Source organism: Callospermophilus lateralis, chromosome 17 (genome assembly GCF_048772815.1).
Source record: "Callospermophilus lateralis isolate mCalLat2 chromosome 17, mCalLat2.hap1, whole genome shotgun sequence".
Classification (NCBI taxonomy): domain Eukaryota; kingdom Metazoa; phylum Chordata; class Mammalia; order Rodentia; family Sciuridae; genus Callospermophilus; species Callospermophilus lateralis.
The window spans coordinates 64,551,569-64,562,723 of NC_135321.1; the positions used below are offsets into that span (position 1 = coordinate 64,551,569).

At 51.0% G+C, this 11,155-nt stretch overlaps 1 protein-coding gene across 6 annotated transcripts in view; it reads right to left on the reverse strand.

Moving 5' to 3' along the window:
* Nucleotides 1-5,354, reverse strand: part of Ldlrad4 (low density lipoprotein receptor class A domain containing 4) — a 370,745-nt gene extending 365,391 nt beyond the window's left edge. For 2 of the 6 annotated variants that reach the window (XM_076837230.1, XM_076837227.1), the window contains exon 1: nt 4,724-4,860. The gene's annotated coding sequence lies outside the window, so the exon portion shown is untranslated. Of the gene's footprint in view, nt 1-3,807; nt 4,139-4,723; nt 4,861-5,329 lie in introns of those variants that run through there. The other 4 variants (XM_076837231.1, XM_076837225.1, XM_076837229.1 and 1 more) reach the window with 3 other exon arrangements.
* Between the last annotated feature and the right edge of the window lie 5,801 nt (nt 5,355-11,155).

The window sequence follows — 11,155 nt, forward strand, 5'->3', positions numbered from 1 at the left end:
ACTTATCTGGTGCAGACAATTTGTTCCCAGTGTGTACACCTGCAGAAGGAACACAACTGTCAACAGTTTGGAACTTGGCTGTGGGACCTCAGGCTCTGAGCAGCTCAGAACAAAGTGTAGGTCTGGGAAGAAGACTAGGTACCATATTCCCTGGTGTATGGGAGGAATGTGGGTGTGGACAAGATCTGGGGCCTGGGAGCAGCCTAGCAAATAAAAGGACTCGGAGTTGCTACGTGGATTCTGTAGCCCTGCAGCACAGCCAAAAATAAAAGCAGGAGACACACCCTTTTCATTTCCGAACCAAGTCCCAGCGTTCTAGGCAGCAGGCAGAGACCTTGCCTGCAGCTGCACAGCCACCAGGCCCCGGGAGCAGCGCCCGCCAGCCAGGGCTGCAGAGCACTTGCAGTGCTAGCTGTTGCAGACAGCAGTAATTTATTTATCCCTGTCATGTAACATTAACAATCTGTCTGGAGCTTGGCAAGCACCAACTTGCACTGTCATATAAACTGTCTGCCAAACTTAAAGTTTCATAAATGCTTCTCTTTTTCCAGCAGACAATAAAGCATCATTAAAAAAAAAAAAAAAAAAAAAAAAAAAAAGTTGCCATCCTCTGTGTTCCCTTCCTGTCTTCCTTTTCCAAAAATAAAGGTGGGGGAATAGAAAACAAAAGAACCAAGAAAACAGAAGAGATCTCTCAGCAGGATTCTTAACCTTGAACATCTAAATAGATAGGGAGGGGGTCTGTTGTAGCAGGGGTCAGTGGTGAGGGGAGCACTAAGCAAAATTTGCAAAACAAAAGTACAGTCATTAAAAATTAATAAAGGGTGTGGACATCCAGCGCCCACCCCCTTCTGCTCATGGGGACTTGAGCCAGACTCTGCGTCCTCATTAAGTGCAGTCTGGCAGGCTGCCGGAGTTTTAGTGGGTTCTGGGAATGCCAATATATTAACCAGAGGACTTTTTGCATACCCTTTAGAGTTTTTATTCTAGAAAAGTCAACCATTTGGCACAGTACAGCCTTATTTTTGTCCGGGAAAGCTCTCAGCTGCCAATCAAGGGAGAAATTATAGCTATGTTCTTCGTAATTTCCAAGACCTAGCTGGAAAACAGCTTGGTGGAAAGAAAAGTCCTCAGAAAAACAGCTTAAAAGGCCAAAGTACCATTTTTAGTGGGAATTCAAAGAACCAATCCATACTTAAATCACACAGAGATGCGACAACACAGACATTGTTTTCAAGTCTTCCTGTGTCAGAGTGGGAAAAATGATATTAATTAGGAATCTAAACCCAATATTTCTATAGCAATTAAGAGTACAGGTGCTTGCTTTTTTGCTCTGAGTTTCCTAACAAGAAACAAACGATGGCCACAAAAAAAAAAAAAATCTTCCCCCCAAAAGTGGCAGGTCTCGTGGCCTACATTTTCAAAGTAGGCAGAACTTTTACATTCCTATTTTAAAACTTAAGATTCACTTTACATGGACATCATAATATAGATCAAGATACAATTGCCACTAACACAGCCCATGTTAGTGGAGGGCCATTTTGACATCAAAAAAATAATGGCACCGCATAAAAATGAAATGGAGATATTGTGTCCACCTACAATCAAAAAAAGAAATATTTTTTTAAAAGGGTCTGCTCTTCTTTTACAGCTATGAATTTTTTTGTATTAATTCTTGCCATGAAGGATGGACACCGCACGGAGACTCCGTAGGCCCAGCTGCAGAAGAAAGAAGAGAAGAAACAAGCCAAGGGCTTCCGGGAACATCTGGGCAATCTGCACTCCTGCCCAGAGCCCCAAAGAGGCTTTGGTTTTACATGATGGCACAGAGAGTGCCTCCTATACACCACCACAGGTGACTTCTCGCAAGGTAAACGCACAGGGATCCGGAGGGGGCTCTATTTCTGGCTAGCCAGAAACTACTCACAAGAGCAAAAGTCACTCTCCCCTTTCTTTCATGCCTTGTCAGGCTGGGCAGTTACCCCTCCAGCAGCCCAGAGAAAAACCAGACTGTGCCCCATGAGCCACAAGTCTGCTCTGCCAGGCTGCTAAGTCAACCCAGCCTACTGCACAGCCCCAAACTGTAAACACCTCTGCAGACGGGTCCTCGCTCTCCCTGTGCCAGGCAAGAAAACTATTCTTAGAACACTGTCAGCAGTTGGGGGGAAATAAATATTTGTATGTGTATGTATATATTCTGGTGGGGGAGGGTGAGGAGAGGACTGTTGAATCTCAAATGATGTGCCAACAAATTGGCACAAAATCCCTTAATAAGCAGCTGGCACTGGCTGGGTTCCACTGCAGGATTGTGGTCATGCAAACCAAGCCCCCAAGAGGATTCAAGAGACAGCCCTAAAAACCTGCTGGCAGGAGACTTCTCCAACATAAATACAAATCTACATGAACTAGAACCATGGCCAAGGACAGCAAACTCTTCCAAGGGTAACAGCAGAATGTTGAGAAATTAGAGAAGTCTTTTCAAACAAGAGAGGAAGGTAGCTATGATGCCGTTACAGCAAACCCCTTACTGGCATTTACAGCTTCAGCCCTGATGCCTAACAGTATGTTCAATGTCAATAGCAAAGCGAAGCTCCTAAAAGAATTAAGCTTTCAAAAATCATGAGGAATTTACCCCCATGTTCTAAAAAGCACTGCTTTGCAAGGTCCATCAAATACCATTTCATGGGGATGACAGGAACCAAATATTATCATCCAATAAGTGCATGTGGGTCACATTCGGGTCTACTCATTGTGTATGTAATGACTCAAATTTGATACTAGGATCCTTTATTGAACACAAAGAAGAGAACCGTGCAGAGTGCAAAGGCAGATTCACAGATGACAGGAAGCTCGATTTAAATACTAGAAAAAGACTAACTGCAGGCGTGACCTGATGCACTGGCAGATTATCCACACACTTGACAGAACCTTCCGGGAATTCAATACACAGTCCTGGAGCTCCAGGGGAGGGACAGGCCAGCAGTCAAACTTGTGCATAAGGCTGTTTTGAAAGGGAGTTTCCCAGCCCCTTTCCTGGGGGAAGGCATCCATCCCCATGCCAGCCATAGTTCCCTATGTTGTGGTGTGTTTGTGTGTGTGTGTGTGTGTGTCGCTGGGGATGAGCTAGGCTTCTACCACTGAGCTACACCCCCAGCCCCCTATTTTTAGAAGACAATGCTACTCACCATCTCCATCCACCTCTACCTAAAATAACTTACGAAGTGTAGCTCTAGGGATCACCATCTCAGCTCACATCCGACAATGCCTAGCACATAGTAGGCCACCAACAAGTATGTATCACAATTCAACCCCAAGAAAGCAGCACTGAATCTTAACTCAGGAGTCCAGGGATGGGAAGATGCCAAAATAATTAGAAGAGGGGAAAAAGAAGGGAGTAGACACAGAGGAAAAGCAAAGCAAAGCAAAATGATCCAATTCTAGCTAATTAAAAGATTCTTTGGGGAAAACAAAAATATTACGCTAGTTTATGTGGCCAGTGCCGCTCAGCAATCATTCTTCCGCTCTGCAGGAAGCTAGGAAGCCCCACTCGCTTCAGGGAGTTTCTCGCCATCCTGACCGCCAGGGCAGTGGCTCTCCAGGTGACCGGGAGCCCAGGGGCTCAAGGAGGCGCCTTCTCCAGGTGCCGCCCACCCACCACGGGTCCCTGCAGTCCCGAAATCTCTCCTTCACCGGGAAGCCCATTCCTTTACCAATTAAAAAAAAAAAAAAAAAAGTTTACGAAACAAGCCAACGTCTTCCCGCCACCTTAGCGACTGACCTAAACAGAGCCCACCGACTCCCACCAACCTGCTCACAGGGCGCGCCCCCAGCCCCACCCGAGGCGGCGCATCGGGCGGGGGTCCGGGGCAGCCTCCTCAGGGCTGTGCAGGGCAGACCCCTCAACAAAGGCGAGTGTGGGCCGGGCTGGGTGCTCTTCGCTTCCTGTTTATTCCGCCGCGAGGGTCGGAGAGAATTCCACACACGCCTGCTTCCTCCGGGACTCGAGACCCCGCCGAAGGGTAAAGCAGCCGCCCAAGACAATCGACTTCCCAGCCAATGCCTGGAGCTCCGGGCGGCCCCGCGACGACGTCAACGCGCGCGGGGGGACCCGGGGAGACGCCGCTGAGGCGGGTCCGAGGGGCTGGGGAGCCGGGAGCGCGGGGTGCTGGGACGCGGGGTGCAGGAGCCCGGGGAGGGGTGCGGCCCGCCCCCGCCCCCGCCCCACTTCCTTCCCGCAAACTCCCTGGCAAGGTCCTGCCGGGTCTTCCCGCTTCCTGCTGACCTCCAGTCCCCCTGCCTGCAGCGGTTCACAGAGAGGCCTAAGAGTGCAGACACTTTGGGCAGCCACCCCCGCGCCCATCCCGGCCTCCGGGCGGGGCGGACCCGAGTCCTGCAACAGCGGGACACGGGGTGTGGTGGACGAGGTTCTTGCAGCCGAGCACACTGGCCCCCCAGCCAGCGCCTGGGACGCCCTGGTGCCCACCCGTGACACAGCCTCACGGACCTCGCGCAGGTCTCGGGGGGACGCGCCCCGCAGGGAGGGATCGCGGCGGCGGGCCGCTCCCTCGGGCCCCGCAGACGGCACAGGCTTGCGGACGTCTCGGTCCAGGAGCGTCCTGTCCGGAGTCCCGGCCACCCTCGGCCGCCCTCCTCCCGCCCCAACGCGGCGGTGAACTTCAGCCAGCCGCAGCGACCACAGCGGCCACCCCGGGTCGGCACTCACCTGCGGCCGGCCCTCGGGAGCGGAGGCGGGAGACCGCCCGCAGTGCGGCTCGCGGGGCCACCCGGGCCTGCGGGCTGCGGGGGAGGGGCGCCGGGCCGCCGCGGCGGGGGTGCGCAGCGGGCCGGCGGGGAGCGCGGCGCGGCGCGCCGGGTCTCTTTAAGAGCCGGGGACCTTCCACCCGGGCCGCCCCCGCGCTCCCCGCCCCCCTTTCACTTTCCCAGGGACTCGCAGCCTGTCTGGCGGCGGCGGCGGCAGCTCCTCCCCGGCTCGCCGAGGATCCCCGGCCGGCCGCGGCGGCGCGCGGGGCGGGCAGGGCCAGCCGATCGCGCCGGGCCGGGTGTGCAGCCTCGGGCGGGGGGCGCAGGGGAGCCGGAGCCCGGGCCGCTGGGGAGGTGTCCCGCCTCCAGTCGCCGGGGGAGAGGCCCGCCTCCCGCCGCCGCCGGCCTCCAGCCGTAACTGTGCGCGCCGAGGCTGTCTGTCTCCAACTCCGCCAGCCTCTGCGCCCTCCTCCTCCCCGCGCTGCGGCGGGGACCCGGCGCGCGGCCAGGCCGCGGGGGCGGGGGAGGGGTCCCCGCCCAGACCCCGCGGCGCGCAGCCCGCACCGACCTCTGCCGGCTGCGTGCGGGGAGGCGAGCGGGCGCCCAGGCCGCGGGACCCCCGGCTCGGAGGGGTGGCCGGCCGCCCTCCGGCGCAGGGCTCCGGCTCGCGGGGCGCGCGCCCACCGCCGGCCGGACCGGGAACTCCAGGCGGCGCGGAGAGGAGGTGGGCAGGGGCGCCGAGGAGCGGGCTGGCGGTCTGCAGAGCGGGGACAGTCTCGGGAGGGGGTGCTGGCCTGTTCAGTGCACCTACTACCGGCCCCGGGACTTGGGCACCAGCTCGGAGACACGCAGAGGGACCGCAGGACACCTAGTATGAGGCCAATACTCGGTGAGCCCGCGGGGCTGGACTCCACTCGGGGGCCCTCTTAGGATCCCGCCCTCTTGAAGGGAAATGGCTTCGGACTGGAGGTCGGATGGATTTTTCCTCTTGAAGCTGTGACCCTTTCTCCTTGAAGGCCAGGATTTGACCTCCACTTGGGTGCAGATAACACGTCGTTTTGTTCTCCAGATGTATAAGCATTGACACTGACCACCCCAACCATGTTTCATGGAGATAGATGACCGCGCTGGTACACTGGTGTTTGAACAAATTAGGAAGTCCCTTATGCCAAAATTAGGAAGTCCCTGTGCCAAAGCAAAAGCCCCCTCAGTTGTACTACACTACCTGGATTTTCAGGCTGGGTTTAACAAAGATGCAGCTCATTAAAGGGATAAGGATCTTCAAGTCTTTCCCCGGCCCCCTCCAGAAAGTTGACCAGCGCATACTTCCATAATACAAGAGGAATGGGTCTTTGGAAATCTGAGCATGCCACCCTCAATCTAGGTTTACCTCAGTGTTCCATGACAAATGAGTGAACCAGTAACCTTTCAGTTAGTGGAATGTTGGCTTTGTTCAATTTCCTCTCAGTCTTCAGCTAGTCTAATCAGCCGTGGTGATAATCACTCTCATTTGGTCAGTGCTCATATGTAAGGTAATAAAAACTACCATGATTAAGAACATGTACTAGGCTCTTTTCACTGGTTATTTTAATCTTTGAAAGAACTGTGGAAGCTATTCTCTGTTTTACAGATGAGAAGTTGAGACTATGAACCATTTCACGGTTTGCTCCCAGACCACAAAGAGATGGTTAACAGTGCTAACTGGGTACATTTAAAGCTGGGTTTTGAACCAGCATACCACACTGCCACCTACCTACAGCAGTTTTGACATCCAGTTCTGTGGAGCAAAGCCCGAAGCAACTGACAGCTTCTGCTCTTTGCCAGGCACTGCGCGGGTCCCCTTGGGAATGCCCTGGTCCCCAACTAATGGAGAAGCATGTAGACTAGTGGGGGAACTGTGGATCTGGCTGCTAGGGCAAACTTTTAAAAAATGAGCAGTGAGTTGGTAAGTGCTTAATTATCTGAGCCTGGTAAGCATATACTTTGTTTGTATGTTATGTACACAAGTGCACACTACACTGACAGTCGCTCTCATGCTATGGGGCTGGAGGTACTGTGCTCTTGCCCTGTTTGGGTGGAAGGAAAAAAGGCCTTTCTTTCTAAATACACCCCCCACACACACGGAAGAAGAAAATGCTTTTCCAAATCCTCAAGACAGCTTGTTCTTCTATTTCAGTGTATATAATTTAACTCCTTTAAATTGAAGGCTGCGTTTTAAAATCATAACCTCTTTTACCATTTGAGAGGAATCTTAGTCTCGAATTGCCTTTTCTTGTCTTCCATGTTTTTAACTGAGAACACAGACCTCTATTTCTATTTCTAGAACAGCTAAGGGAGGAAGGTCCCTGGATTTTCCACTCTGGGACCCCTGTATTTGTTTTGCATTTCAGCTGTTCCCTCCCATGCTCTTCTAAACACTCTCTCTCTCTCTCATACACACACACACAGACACACACACACACACACGTGCACAGACAATGACAGTGGAAGAGTTTTTGAGATATACATTTTCTGTCTGTGAAATTCACCACAATTATATGTCCACTTTCTCCTGACCTTTAGCAACCTGTGGTATTCAATCCGCAAACCCAGACTGAACCTCGGGAGAGCAAGAGCTTTCTTTTGCTCAGTCTAGAAGCGAATCTCTACCCCCAGTACACAAGAACAGAGTCCAAAGCCCACTAAAGGCTCCAAGGATTTTTTTTGAGTGAGTGGAGCCTGGTATTGAGATACACGAGTAAACAATATTTTGAAGTAAAATATTACTTCACTGGTTAGAAATCAGCTAAAATTGGCTTCAAGGAATAGGAAGTGAAGGGTTTTTTTCACCGTAAATGTATTGGTTTATTTCATGTCAGGTATGCCCCGCCCATGCTTGGTCCATGGAAGGTTACTAGCCAGTCATCTAAGGAAACAAAAATAAAAAAGGCAAACATGAGCAGTTGTTGAAAAAAAAAAAATGAATCTGAGGGCCCAAAGTGACCACAAGATAAATGTGAGTCAGAGGACATAATTCCTCTACTTGGATCACACACATAACATTTAGATGAAACTTAAGCTTTCCAGAATGATCCATCCTACTCTTTGTACCCTTTAATTTAAATAAGAATCAGAGGAGGAAACAAGATGGAGAAACTTACATCGTGAGTAATTCTGGTTCTTGGAAAAGTGAGACCTCCAGTCTAGATAGATACCCAGGATCAGAATCCAAGGATGAGCATCTCCAGGAGATGTGCCTCCACAATGCCACGGGTACGTCTCATCCTGTTCCCGGCACCATTTTGCCTCAGTGTTCATCTGTAAAGTGGAGACAACACTAATTCCTGTCTCCTGGGATCTTTTGTAACATTGGCCATCTGCCCATATATATACTCCCCAGGATTCTGCTACTTCTCATGCTCTAGGACCCACAAACTGCATTCCTCCTTCTTTGGGATGAGGACTAAAGTCATCCAGAAGCACTGGCACGTGCCTGTGATCCCAGCTACTCAGGAGGCTGAGGCAGGAGGATGGCAAGTTTGAAATCAGCCTCAGCAATTTACCATGAGCCTCTCTTGAAAAAAAAAAAAAAATGAAAAGAACTGGGGATGCAACGCAGGGTAGAGAACTCCTGGGCTCAGTACCCAGTACCAGAAAAAGAAAAATTAAAGAAGGCAGAAAGAGGAATGTTTGGAACAACTTCTTTGCCTTGCTACAAAACTCTTCGTTGGGCAAAAACCAAAAACATAGTTACCTGCTCTCTCTTGAAGGAACAAGGGTAAAGGAAAAAGAAAAGACAAATTATTACCTCAAACATTATCATCTAAACCCAGTAACATTTATTAACTGTACATCAGTGATGAAAAACTCCAGAGCAATGACACATATCTTTTCAAATGACTTATAAACATTCAAAAGGTCACCAGTGGCCCTTGGACACCCGTGTCTCATCCGTCTGTCCTGTTCTAGCTTCTGCCTCCTCTGGTACCTGGTTGCCCGCAAGTTAACCCACATCCTGACAGAGCCTCTCGGGGTTCATTCCCTCTGCAGTGACCACTCGGGCCTCCCTGTGGGCCCTTTCTTTCTGGGCCTCTCCGAGCCCGTAGATTGCCGGTGAGTCAACAAGCATCAGCATAGTATCTGACCCCAAATAAATGCCCCCTACGTTTCCGTTCTTTTCACTTCCTTACAAGCAAGGAAGGTTCTCTGGGGACTTTGTGATGTGCCCAGCTGGCCAGACTGGATCCCTGTTTCCCAGGAGTCTTTTCCTGTAGGGTCCCAGGAAGCATGGGTGACCACAAGAGAAATTTGTGAAATTTGGGAGAGGAAAGTCAAGCGGGAGCCATCCTGCTCTACAGGGACGGACGTGTGGGGCTCCAGGCTCCAGGAAACCCTCCCTTCTCCTTGGCTTGAGATCCCTTTGTCCCCACGAGGCCGACCTCATCAGTGTCCCCGCATCCTGGTCAGGGTGTGAAGGTCCCCAGCCCCTCTGTGGGTCCTGGCTTATTGAATTCCAAGGGCAGAAAGCAGTCCAGCTTGGTGAGTCCCTGCGGCTTGCCCTTGGTGTGCAGTTTGCCCTGCCCTCTCCCCATGCCACAACCAGGCTTTCTTCCCATGGCTGAGACTTGCCAGTCCCAGAACCTTCCTTGGCTTTCCACAGATGACTCGCCAGCCCACAACTGCCCATACAGTCTTACCAAGGTTCTATTTTTCTGACCAAATCCTGACAGGATCACACACCTGTGCATGTCCGTCTTGGCTGGAGACTGGTCATCTGTAGAGAGTATGTCACCCTCAATCTCCCACAGTGTTCCATCAAACATGAGCGAAATAGAAGCCAGGCACGGTGGCACATGCCTGGAATCCCAGCAGCTCAGGAGGCTGAGGCAGGAGGATCACGAGTTCAAAGCCAGCTTAGTAACTTAGCAATGCCCTAAGCAATTCAGTGAGACCCTGCCTCTAAATAAAATATTAAAAGGGCTGGGGATGTGGCTCAGTGGTTAAGCACTGGGTTCAATCCCTGGTACCAAAAAAAAAAAAAAAAAAAGAACTACTTAATAAGGTACTTAACAAAACCCCTAAATTACAGAACTCACAGAAAAACACTCCCACTGGCTAAAATGGAAAAGACTGACAATTCTAAGCATCAACAAGGAGGGGGAGCTACGGGACTCCCACAGGCAGCAATTCTACTCTTCAGAGGGCAATGAGAAGTGGGGGCAGGAGGCCCTCGACTGCGAGGAGGAAGGTGTGTGTGTCCAGTTTGTTCATTGAAATTCTGAAGGAAAAATTGGAAACAACCCCAGTGTCCATCTGTGGATAAAGGATAAACAGATTTTGGTTCATTCACTCAAGGGATGACCATGCCACTATTCTAAAATTTTTAAACTGCTGGCATACACAACATGGATCAATGTCCCAGAAACTTGAGTGGCAGAAGACAGGCGCAAAAGAAGAGTTACGTGTGGTTATATCGGTATGATGTTCCAAAGCAGAGGAAGCCAACTGATGGTGACAGAAGTCAGGACACTGGTATCCTCTGGACAGTAAACAGAAAGGGCAAAGGAGAATACTGGGGGTGTATTTTGGTCTGGGTGTGGTTGCAGGGGTATGTACATATAGAAAACGCAATAGTTGCACACCTAAAATCAGTGAACTCTATATGTCTAGTGTGTGCGTGTGTGTGTACAAGGAGAATTCGTTGCAAGTAGGAAGACAGTAAGGCAAGGTCACTCTGCACTAGGGCCACCTGTCTCAGGGGACTAGCAAAGAGGAACTGCATCCAGTGCTATAGTGGAGACCTGAAATCCCCTAAGGCCCAGGAACGAGGTTCCCAGCCCAAGGTGCTGTTGGAGGTGGAGGCGGGGCCGGGGAGGCGGGGCCTAGGGGAGGCGGGGCCTAGGGGAGGAATTTAGGTCATTGGATGTGCAACCAGGGATCAGAACCTCTGAAACCATGAGTCAAAACAAACCCTTCCTTCTTTTAAACTGATCATCAAAGGTATTTATCAAAGTCATGGAGAGCTAACACAGCCACTCTGCCATATACCCAATACTTTGCAAGTCTTCCCCCTCACACACAAAAGGTGAAGCTCCCTTCACTTTCTGGAAAAGCTCATGTCCTAGGTGAGCCTCTCGCCTCAACCCACCTCCAGGTGTTTCCAGGTCCATCCAGTTCTGTGTCCAAGTTCTGATCACAAGACTCAAGAACTATTTTTTTTTAATTTTTTAGTTATAGATGGACACAATGCCTTTATTTTATTTGTTTCTATTTTTATGTGGTGCCAGGGATGGAACCCAGTGCCTCACTCATGCTAGGCAAGCGCTCTACCACTGAACCACATCGCCTGTCATTTTACTTTTTATTTTGAGTCAGGGTCTCACTAAGTTCCCCAGGCTGGCCTCAGACTTGAGAT